The following is a 10,342-nucleotide window of genomic DNA, read 5'->3' on the forward strand; positions in this document are numbered from 1 at the left end:
CATGGAGAACAATTGATCAAAGTCCTCTTTATAACAGCCCTTCACGTACTTGAATGCCATTACCTGGTCCTATCTCAGATTTCTTTTCTCAAGAATATATATGCTCATTTTTTTTTTTATCTGTCTTCACAAGTCAGGTTTTTAAAAACTTTTATCATTTTTTGTTCCTCTCCTCTGAAATCTGTCCAATTTGTCCAAATCTTTCTTAAAGTGTGGCTCCCAAAAACGGATGCAATACTCTGAACTAAGGACTCATCGGTGCTGAATAGGGTGGGACAATTACCTCCTGTGGCTTACGTACGACACTCCTGTTAATAGCCCGCCGAATGATAGTAGCCTTTTTTGCAACTGCACCACATTATTAACCCATATTTAATTTGTGATCTATTATAGCCTCCTGGCCCTCTTCTCCAGTGCGACAGCCTAGCCAGTTATTCTCCATTGTGTAGCTGTGCATTTGATTTTTTCCACTTCCTCGGCCCTTCACTAGCTAGCCCCACCCAGTGACAGAGATGGCAGTTTCCTGCAATATCCTTGGAATAAACCGTTTAGGTAGCCTTGGAGTCCGTCATATTGGAGGCAAAGTTTCTGTGTGACTGTGGAGCGCGATTGCATGTAACATCTCTAGGGGGGAGATGGGATGTGGACCCTGGAAAGCACTATGACTTCAAAGGAGTGAATTAAACAATAGCCCAGATAAGAATGGTTTTTTGGGGACAAACAGGGCTGAGTGGTTTTCTGGGGATTTCTACCAGGAGGTTAATGCAAATTTCCCTTTTCCCAGTTATGTGAAAACCCAGCATTTTGAAGCTGTGCCCTGAGGAGGGGTCCATTGTGAGCTTATTGCCTGATTCTTGAGGCTCAAGTTGTATAAGGGAAAAACTGAGCTATTCATGGGGTGTGAGTTCTGAGGGAAGGCTGTTAACCCCTTTGTGGGCATTGAAGTGTGATCGAAGGCATGGGGAATGTATACAGACCTGTCTCATAGAACTGGAAGGGACCTTGAAAGGTCATTGAATGCAGCCCCCTGCCTTCACTAGCAAGACCAAGTACTGATTTTTTTCCGCAAAACCCTAAGTGGCGCCCTCAAGGATTGAGCTCACAACCCTGCTTTAACCAATGCTCAAATCACTGAGCTACCCCTCCTTTAATACCATGCCTGGGCTTTTAATGTTTTCTCTGTGACACTTTCACCTTAAAAAATAAATGTGCTTGCTCAGAAAGGGCCATTTGCTAACTTGTAACTGCTGGCAATTGTCCCTGTTCGTAGCCTTTGAAGAGGAAGCAATGCACAGACGCAGGCCTGTTTTAACTTTTTTCCCTTTCTTTTGGATTCACTTAGGCTGGATTTCCATTTCCAAATCACATGCACTGATTCTATGGGTGCTCTGGGGCTGGAACACCCACAGGAAAAAAATGGTGAGTGCTGAGCACCCATCGGTAGCTGCCCTGATCAGCACCTCCCCCTCTCTCCCAACACTTCCCACCCACCACAATCAGCTATTCCACAGCATGCAGGAGGTGCAGGGAGGAGCAGGGGCAGGAAGAGGTAGGAGAGGGGTTGGAATGAGGAATAGGCAAGACAGAGGCTGGGGCGAAGGGGTGGAGCAGGGCTCGATCACACACTGGGAACCAAAAAGTCAGTGCCTATATTCCAAATGATATTTATCTGGCTTGACTAATCCCTTGAACCTTCCATTTAAACACAGTACAACCTGCGGTTTGTCAGCTGAAAGAACTAGCTGATGGGTTCTACATATTATACACAGGCAAAAGAAACTCCAAGCAGGTTCTTTGTCTTGCAGGTTTCCTGAAAACATTTATTATGCAGAATTTCTAAGAAGAAAAAACAACAACCCCACAACGCCTTCTCTTCTGTTCTTTTATTTGCTTTACGCTTCCTTTCCCTGGTCCAGTGGTGCCCAGTTTGAGATGATGCTCTGTGCCTTTTGGGAGAAGCACTCCCTTTAACAACACATTAACACATGCTTCTCCTACAAGTGTTCCAAGAAGTTCAGTGTGAGGCACGAAATGGCTATGGTCACAGAGGCTCTGAATCTGCCTTTTAACGGTGTGGGGGACTAGCTTTTCCAAACACGAAGCTCCAGCAGCATGGCACTGCGAAGAACCAATCCCAAGGCAAAATTAGGGGCCCATCCTGCAAACAGGTCCTCCCGTGTGTATAAGGTGGAGCCCCAACCCCACTGAAGTCAGTGAGTCAATGACAGGACTCCTGACTTCATAGGAGCTAGGACTCCCTTGGCCACTCCCAAAGGAACTCCATACGAATGTAACTAAACTCTAAATGTACATCAGGTATCCTGAGGTGCTCCATGTTTAACCTTACCTAGCTGGCGAGTTGCTCGCAGTCATGATGGTTGCTTGAGGAGTGGTCTGAAGGAGGAGAGGGTAATGGTTCTGTCTGGTCAGTCCAAAGCCCTGTCCAGGAAAGCGTCCTTACTAGAGGGAACACTTAAGTATGTTTAACTTGATGCACATATCCGAATTGCACTGAAGTCAGTGGGGCTTAATGATGTGCTTAAATCCTGTCATGCGTAGAGAGGGGCTGCCGAATGCACTCATGGAGAGAAAGTGCCAGCGGTTAGGACACTTGCCTAGGCCCTTGTTCTCTGCTCTACCACAAGCTTCTTGTGGGATCTTGGGCCTGTCCCTTAGCCTCTGTGTGCCTCAGTTCCCCATCTGCCTCACAGGGGTTTTGAGGATAAGTATGTTGCAGAGCTCAGATACGACAGCAATGGGGCCATACATATGCTCTCTAGATTAGTCTCTATCTTAGCAACCGGCTTTGGCAGCACTGTCATGAAAGCGATCATGGCACAAGAGGCAAGATTAATAAGACTGAGACTTTTCAGTGTGGAAAAGAAATGGCTAAGGGGAGATATGATTGAGGTCTATAAAATCATGACTGGTGTAGAGAAAGTAGATAAGGAAGTGTTGCTTACTGCTTCTCATACCACAAAAACTAGGGGTCATCAAATGAAATTAATAGGAAGGAGGTTTAAAACAAATAAAAGGAAGTATTTCTTCTCACAACACATACTCAACCTGTGGAACTCCTTGCCAGAGGATGTTGTGATGGGCAAGACCATAATAGGGTTCAAAAAAGCACTGGATAAATTTATGGAGGACAGGTCCATCAATGGCTATTAATAGGATCGTCAGGGATGGTGTCCCTAGCCTCTGTTTGCCAGAAACCAGGAATGAGAGACAGGGGATGGATCACTTCATGATTCTCTGTTCTGTTCACTCCCTCTGGGACACTTGGCAGTGGCCACTGTCAGAAGACAGGTTACTGGGATAGATGGACCTTTGGTCTGACTCATTAGGGCCATTTTTGTGTTCTTATGGCTGAGTCGCAGAGGGCTGCTAATGAGCTGCTTCGTTGGTGCAGATGAACCCCAAAGCCCTTCCTCCTGCCTCTATGGCCCCTCAAGAGGCTTTTTAACTGATCCAATGGCTGGAAATTGAAGATAGAGAAATTCAGCCTTGAAATAAGATGCAATTTCCTGGGTAACTGAGACATTAGAGCAGCTTCCTGGGGAGGTGGTGGACCCACCCGCACCACTTGGAGAATTTAAAGCAAGATTTGATGTCTTTCTGAAAGACAGGGTCTGAATGAGCTCTCCCCGACACCTAGTGATGACCTGGGGGAAAGGTTTCAGGAGCAGCCCGTGTTTGTATAGACATGCCTGCTCTGCCTCAGTGCACCGCAGATGGAGCTGCCTTGCTAAAATGATCACTTTCAGGTGGCTTCAGTTTAAAATCACACTAGTGTTTGAATGCAGGGTAATGAAATGTTGTTATCCTTATTGTATTCGTGAAGGGCAGCAGATCTGTGCTTAGCCTATCCTGATTGAGGGGTTTACCCTTAACCGAACCACCCCTGCTAAGCAAATGATAGGGTTGCCAAATCCCAGTGAACCAACCAACCAGTCATTTGACCTGTCCCTCTCCAGTGTTTAATGATCGAGCTGATTAGACTCAGTTGTGAACCCTTGTTTGCGGCTGGTGATTCTGAGAGCTGTCCTCATGGCTGAGCAGGTCTAGGGGATAAGCCTTAGATCCTGTGTTGGGACAATGAAAAACACCACAGACGCTACACTGGCCATGAGCTTCCCCGCTGCCTGGGAGTGATGGAAGAGAGACAGCAGCAGCTGTGAGCCAGATGCAGAGGTGTGGCTCCATGCTCCACTCCCACTCGCCTGGGGTAGGAGAGGAACTGCTGTGAATGCACCCCTGGGTCTTCACTAACCGAGGCAGCCAACTGTGGGTGCCAAGCAGCAGAGGGAGAGGGGAGTGATGGGCTAAAGGTACGTTCATTCACTGGACTTTCCCACTGCAAGGGGGGAAGTGAGGCAAATGACATTGCCCAACGCACTGTGGGGTCGGGGTTGTTTATGGCTGCACGTTTTGAATGTGAGTGTGAGGCTTTCCCAAACTCATCTTTGGTTCCCTTTCTCTTTAAATAAAAGTTCTCTATTGAACACATAGACATGCAAGTGGGGCAGTGTTGGAGGCCCAGTGGTAACAGGCCAGGCTTTAAGGCTTTGAAGCTATCTTCTGGCTATGGTTGACAATGCTGCTTACCCAGTCATGGATCTTCTTGGTCTTCATGCCACACACCAGCGAATTTACCAGGGGCAGCACCAGGAGGTAGATGCTCGCCAACAGGATGTGACTATAAGGGGGCAAGTCTCTGTTGCTGCAGTGGGTCAGGAAGGTGAAGAGGGCAGATGTGCATAAAACCAGGAGGGTGCACAGGTGGGCTGCGCAGGTTGCCAGGGCCTTACCGTTCGCCTCACTCAACGAGAGCGTGAAGACAACCCTGAGGATGATGAAGTAGGTGGTGGCAACAAGTATCATGTCCAGCCCCACCACCAGCAGTGCCATGGAGATACCGTAGATCTGGCTGAGTCACATGCCAGCTTCACCCCGGCTGTGGGCTCACAGTGGGTGCGTGGGAGGACCTGCTGGAAGCAATAGGGCAGCCTCAAGGTGGGGACAGGGCAGGGGATCATTGGGATCACTCCCCCTGCTGTTGCTGCTACCAGCCCCATCTTGACAACAGCTGGGTTGCTGAGGATGGCGGTGTACTGGAGCAGGCATCAGATGGCAACATATCAGTCTCAGGCTGTGGCCAAGAGGGTGCCAGATTTGATGATGGGGGAGGTGTGGGTGAAATACGTCTCCAGCAGGCAAGTGTTGAAGCTGATCTACTGGGAACCCAGCCTGAGGATGCTGAGCATTTTGGGCAGGGTGGAGGTGATGATCAGTGGGTCATTGATGGCCAGCATACAGAGGAAAAAGTACATGGGTGTGAGGCAGCTAGCCTCTGTCTTGATGATGAGCAGCATTGTGCAGTTCCCTAGTAGGGTCAGGACCCTCATGGAGCAGAGTTGGATGGCAATCCAGCAGGGAAAGGTCTCCAGACCAAGGATGCCAACTAGGATGAAGATGACCTGTTCTAGGTCCTTGTCATTGCAGGTCATCAGGAGGTGAAGCTGAGGACGAGTTCCAGTTCCCCACATCTGGGCACATCGACTTGCACACCGCCCACATCAGGAATGTGGTAAATTATGCTGAGTATCATGAGAAATAATCTGGCAGTGAGTTGGGGCAGCCTGAGAAATCGTCTCCCAAGGAAATCCCCATTGCCACAAATACTTAAAATTAGGGTAGGCAACACACTGGAGGAACAATCCTGCACTGGCTTCTGAGAAATGGGCAAGCTGAGACTTAGCACACGTTTTCCATCTCCATCCGGGAGAGCAACACAAGGATAAGATTTCAGAGCCATAGCCATGTGAGTCTGTATCAGCAAAAACAATGAGGAGTCCTTGTGGCACCTTAGAGACTAACAAATTTATTTGGGCATAAGCTTTTGTGGGCCAAAACCCACTTCATCAGATGCATGGAGTGGAAAATACAGTAGGGAGGTATAAATACACAGCACATAAAAAGATGGGAGTTGCCTTACCAAGTGGGGGATCAGTGCTAATAAGCCAATTCAATTAAGGTGAAAGTGGGCTATTCTGAACACTTGACAAGGAGTGGAAATCACTTTTGTAGTGCTAATGAGGTCAATGTAATCCAGGTGGCCCATTTCAAAGAGTTGACAAGAAGGTGTGAGTATCAGCAGAGGGGAAATTAATTTTTGTAGTGACGCATCCACTCCTAGTCTTTATTCAGGCCTAATTTGATGGTGTCCAGTTTGCAAATTAATTCCAGTTCTGCAGTTTCTCATTAGAGTCTGGGTTTGAAGGTTCTTTTGTTGAAGAATTGTTACTTGTAAGTCTGTTATTGAGTGTCCAGGGAGACTGAAGTGTTCTCTGACTGGTTTGCGAATGTTATAATTCTTGATGTCAGATTTGTGTCCATTTATTCTTTATTCTTTTGTGTAGAGACTGTCCAGTTTGGCCAATGTACATGGCAGAGGGGCATTGCTGGCACATGATGGCATATATCACATTGGTAGATGTGCAGGTGAAGGAGCCCCTGAGGTGTGGCTGATGTTGTTAGCTCCCATGATGCTGTCTTTTGAATAGATATGAAGACAGAGTTGGCACTGGGGTTTGTTGCAGGGATTGGTTCCTGGATTAGTGTTTTTGTTGTGTGGTGTGTAGTTGCTGGTGAGTATTTGCTTCAGGTTTGGGGGCTGTCTGTAAACGAGGACTGGCCTGTCTCCCAAGATCTGTGAGAGTGATGGATCGTCCTTCAGGATAGGTTGTAGATCCTTGATAATGCACTGGAGAGGTTTTAGTTGAAGGCTGTAAGTGACAATTAGTGAGAAAAAGACAGAGACAAACACCTTCAGGACCTTCATCAAGTGTTCTTAAAACTACAGTACTCACCTGATGAAGTGAAAAAACAGATTGACACAGCCAGAAGGGTACCCAGAAGTCACCTACTACAGAACAGGCCCAACAAAGAAAGTAACAGAACACCACTAGCTAGGGTGGGAATTGTTTTCCTATGTGGGTTTGGAGAGTGCCTAGCCCATAGCAAATAATGAAGAATCACTGTTATTATCAGCTATTAGCTGTAGAGTGCCTTTGGCACACAGTACAGTCATTCCAATTGCCTCCAGTAGAGGGCTGTACTGCCCATATGAACTGGCCAACAATTAATTAATGGACAGGTGATAACCATCATTCACTGTGTTCTTCTCTTACACCAGTATCTTTCTTTCCCCTCCAGGATTTGTACAGCACAGTGTCCCCTATGTAGCAAGAAGATATTTAGGCTTTCCTTGCCTGGGGTCACAGGGTGGGATGTGTGAGTGCATACGTGTTCTTTCTCTGCATGTAGGTACTTACAGATTGTGATCAACTCACCCCTTAACTTTCTCTTTGTTAAGCTAAAAAGATTGGGCTCCTGGAGTCTCTCACTATAAGGCAGATTTTCCAGTGATTAAAGTTCTAGTGGCTCTTTGAATCCTCTCCAACTTATCAACATCCTACTTCAATTGTGGACACCAGAACGAGAACCAATATTACAAGCACCTGTGCCAAATAAAAGAGGTAATATAACCTCCTAACTCCTACTTGAGATTCCCCTGCTTATATATACAAGGATTGATTTGAGTCTTTCCTTATCAAGCATGTGTTTCACTACTTCAAATTACGGATTCTGATAGTTAACTATCCTCACTCTTAAAAATTCCACCTTATTCTGTCTTGATTTTGTCTAGCTTTAACATCCAGCCATTAGATTTCCCTACCTTTGTAAACCTGCGCTAGCTCTGCAGTGCAGCCGGGGGTGTCTCATGAGATCTGGAGACACTGGGGTCCCGAGCATGTACACAGAGACAGAGTTCCCCGTAATTTCCCAACCCCAGAGCCAATCTCAAGGGGAAGCACTGAGCACTGGGGACATTTCAGCTGGTAAGGATGTTCCATAGGGATTTCACACGGCAGTTATAAATGTCTCTGCTACCAATGCCCTGTAAAGGGGAGATTTGTCCAGATGGTTTCCTCTAGGAGAAAGGCTTCTGTCACCCTACAAACACCTTTCCTTCCCTGCTGCTGCCTCGGAGCATGGTGAGTCCTTTGTACTTGGTTACTCAGCTAGTATTTAATCCACAAGTGCTGTGGGTTAACTGTGTCTCTGAGGCAGTGTACAGAGAGAGCAATTTCCTGATCACAAGAGAGACAGAAAAGATCCATTCAATCCCATCTCCCGAGGCAAGTGCCAAACTGGTCCCTATTACATATCTTAGTGCATTGACCAGCCTAGTTTAAACTGCCCTGTGTTATATGGACCGCACCACTTCTTCTGGGATATAAACCCACAGCATCGAGTTCTCCTGAACTTCAGCCTACGTGTTCTCTTCCCTAATTTCACCCTATTCCTCCCAGGCACCTGCCTTGTCTCCTGTAAATAACCCCCCTCCCTCCTTGTTATTTGCAACTAGGTAAGATCCCTCTCCATCAGTGGCATTCTGGGTGTCCTGTAGCTCAGGCTGGGGTTAGGCTTTTCCTGTGCTACTGCAGGGGATGAGGAAAGGAAGGTCAGTTATATGGACCAAAGCGACATCCCCTGACAGACGCATCCCTCAGACAGATGCACACCAGTCAGCCGAAGCTCTGCCCAGGGTCTAAATGGAGATGGAACAATGCACCAGGCCAGACTATTGTCCCACTTCCACTGTGTTACCCCTTTGGAGTCAGTGGGTGACATGGTATAATTAAGGACAGAATTCAGCCAATTAATGGGGACAGAAAATCCACCTGGGCCAACACCCAGTGCATTAGCCCCCACGCTCACACAGAGGAGACTGTGTGTGTCAGGGGTCGGAAGCCAGGGCAGGATGCGAGGACTTCCTTTGGTGAGGGTTCTCCTTTTTCTTGGCACTGGATACAGGGAGGGAAGATGCAGCTGAGAACAGGCTGTATTACCTTGGCAGCCTCTTTCTTGGTGCCTAGATACATCATACACACCCCTCTCCAGGTCCTTTCAGGAAATTGCACTCTGAATTTGAGGCCCTTTGCAGGTGCAGCTGTAGAAGCTGCCAGCTGAGAGCCCCAGCAGAGCTGGGAGGTTTGGGCAGGACTGTACTTGCACCCCGGAATGTTACCATAGGATATTAAACATGGAGCCCCATGATGCACACAGCACATAGCATCATACAATTGTAGAAATGGAAGGGAACTCGAGAGGTCATCTACTTCAGCCCCCTGCATTCATGGCAGGATTAAATATTATCTAGACCGTTCCTGGCAGATATAAGGCTAACCTGCTTTTAAAAATCTCCAATTATGGAGATTCCACAACCTCTCTAGGCAATTTATTCCAGTGCTTAACCACCCTGACAGTTAGGAAGTTTTTCCTCATGTTCAACCTAAACTGCCTTTACTGCAGTTTAAGCCCATTGCTTCTTGTCCTATTCCCAGAGGTTAAGGAGAACAATTTTCCTCCCTCCTCCTTGTAACAACCTTTTATGTACTTGAAAATTGTTCTCATGTCCCCCCTCAGTCGTCTCTTCTCCAGACTAACCAAATCCAATCCCTTCAATCTTCCCTCATAGATCATGCTTTCTAGACCTTTAATAATTTGTCTTGCTGTTCTCTGGACTTTCTCCGATTTGTCCAGATATTTCCTGAAATGTGACACCCAGAACTGGATACAATATACAAGCTGAGGCCTAATCAGTGCAGCATAGAGTGAAAGAATTACTTCTTGTGTCTTGCTTACAACACTCCTGCTAATACATCTCAGAATGATGTTGCTTTTTTTGCAACAGCGTTACACTGGTGACTCATATTTAGCTTGTGATCCACTATGACCCCCAGATTCCTTTCTGCAGGACTCCTTCCTAGGCAGTCATTTCCCATTTTGTATGAGTGCAACTGATTGTTCCTTCCTAAGTGGAGTACTTTGCATTTGTCCTTATTGAATTTCATCCTATTTACTTCAGACCACTTCTCCAATTTGTCCAGATCATTTTGAATTTTGTTCATATCCTCAAAAGCACTTGCAATCCCTCCCAGCTTGGTATCATCTCTAAGCGTTCTCTCTAAGACATTATCTAAATCATTGATGAAGATATTGAACTAAACCGGAATTGGAACCAATCCCTGTGAGACCCCACTGGATATGCACAGCTTGACTGTGAACCACTAATAGCTACTCTGTGGGAATGGTTTTCCAACCAGTTCTGCACCCACCTCATAATAGCTCCATTTCAGTTGTATTTCACTAGTTTATTTAAGAGAAGGTCATGGGAAACAGTATCAAAAACCATACTAAAGTCAAGATATACCACATCTACCACTTCCCTCCACCTACAAGTCTTGTTACTCTGTCAAAGAAAGCTATCAAG

General features: G+C 46.6%; 1 pseudogene; it reads right to left on the bottom strand.

Annotated features, from left to right (window-relative positions):
• Positions 1-4,560: 4,560 nt before the first annotated feature.
• On the bottom strand, positions 4,561-8,951 carry LOC116836863 (olfactory receptor 52P1-like; annotated as a pseudogene).
• Positions 8,952-10,342: the final 1,391 nt, after the last annotated feature.

Source organism: Chelonoidis abingdonii, chromosome 1 (genome assembly GCF_003597395.2).
Source record: "Chelonoidis abingdonii isolate Lonesome George chromosome 1, CheloAbing_2.0, whole genome shotgun sequence".
Lineage (NCBI taxonomy): Eukaryota > Metazoa > Chordata > Testudines > Testudinidae > Chelonoidis > Chelonoidis abingdonii.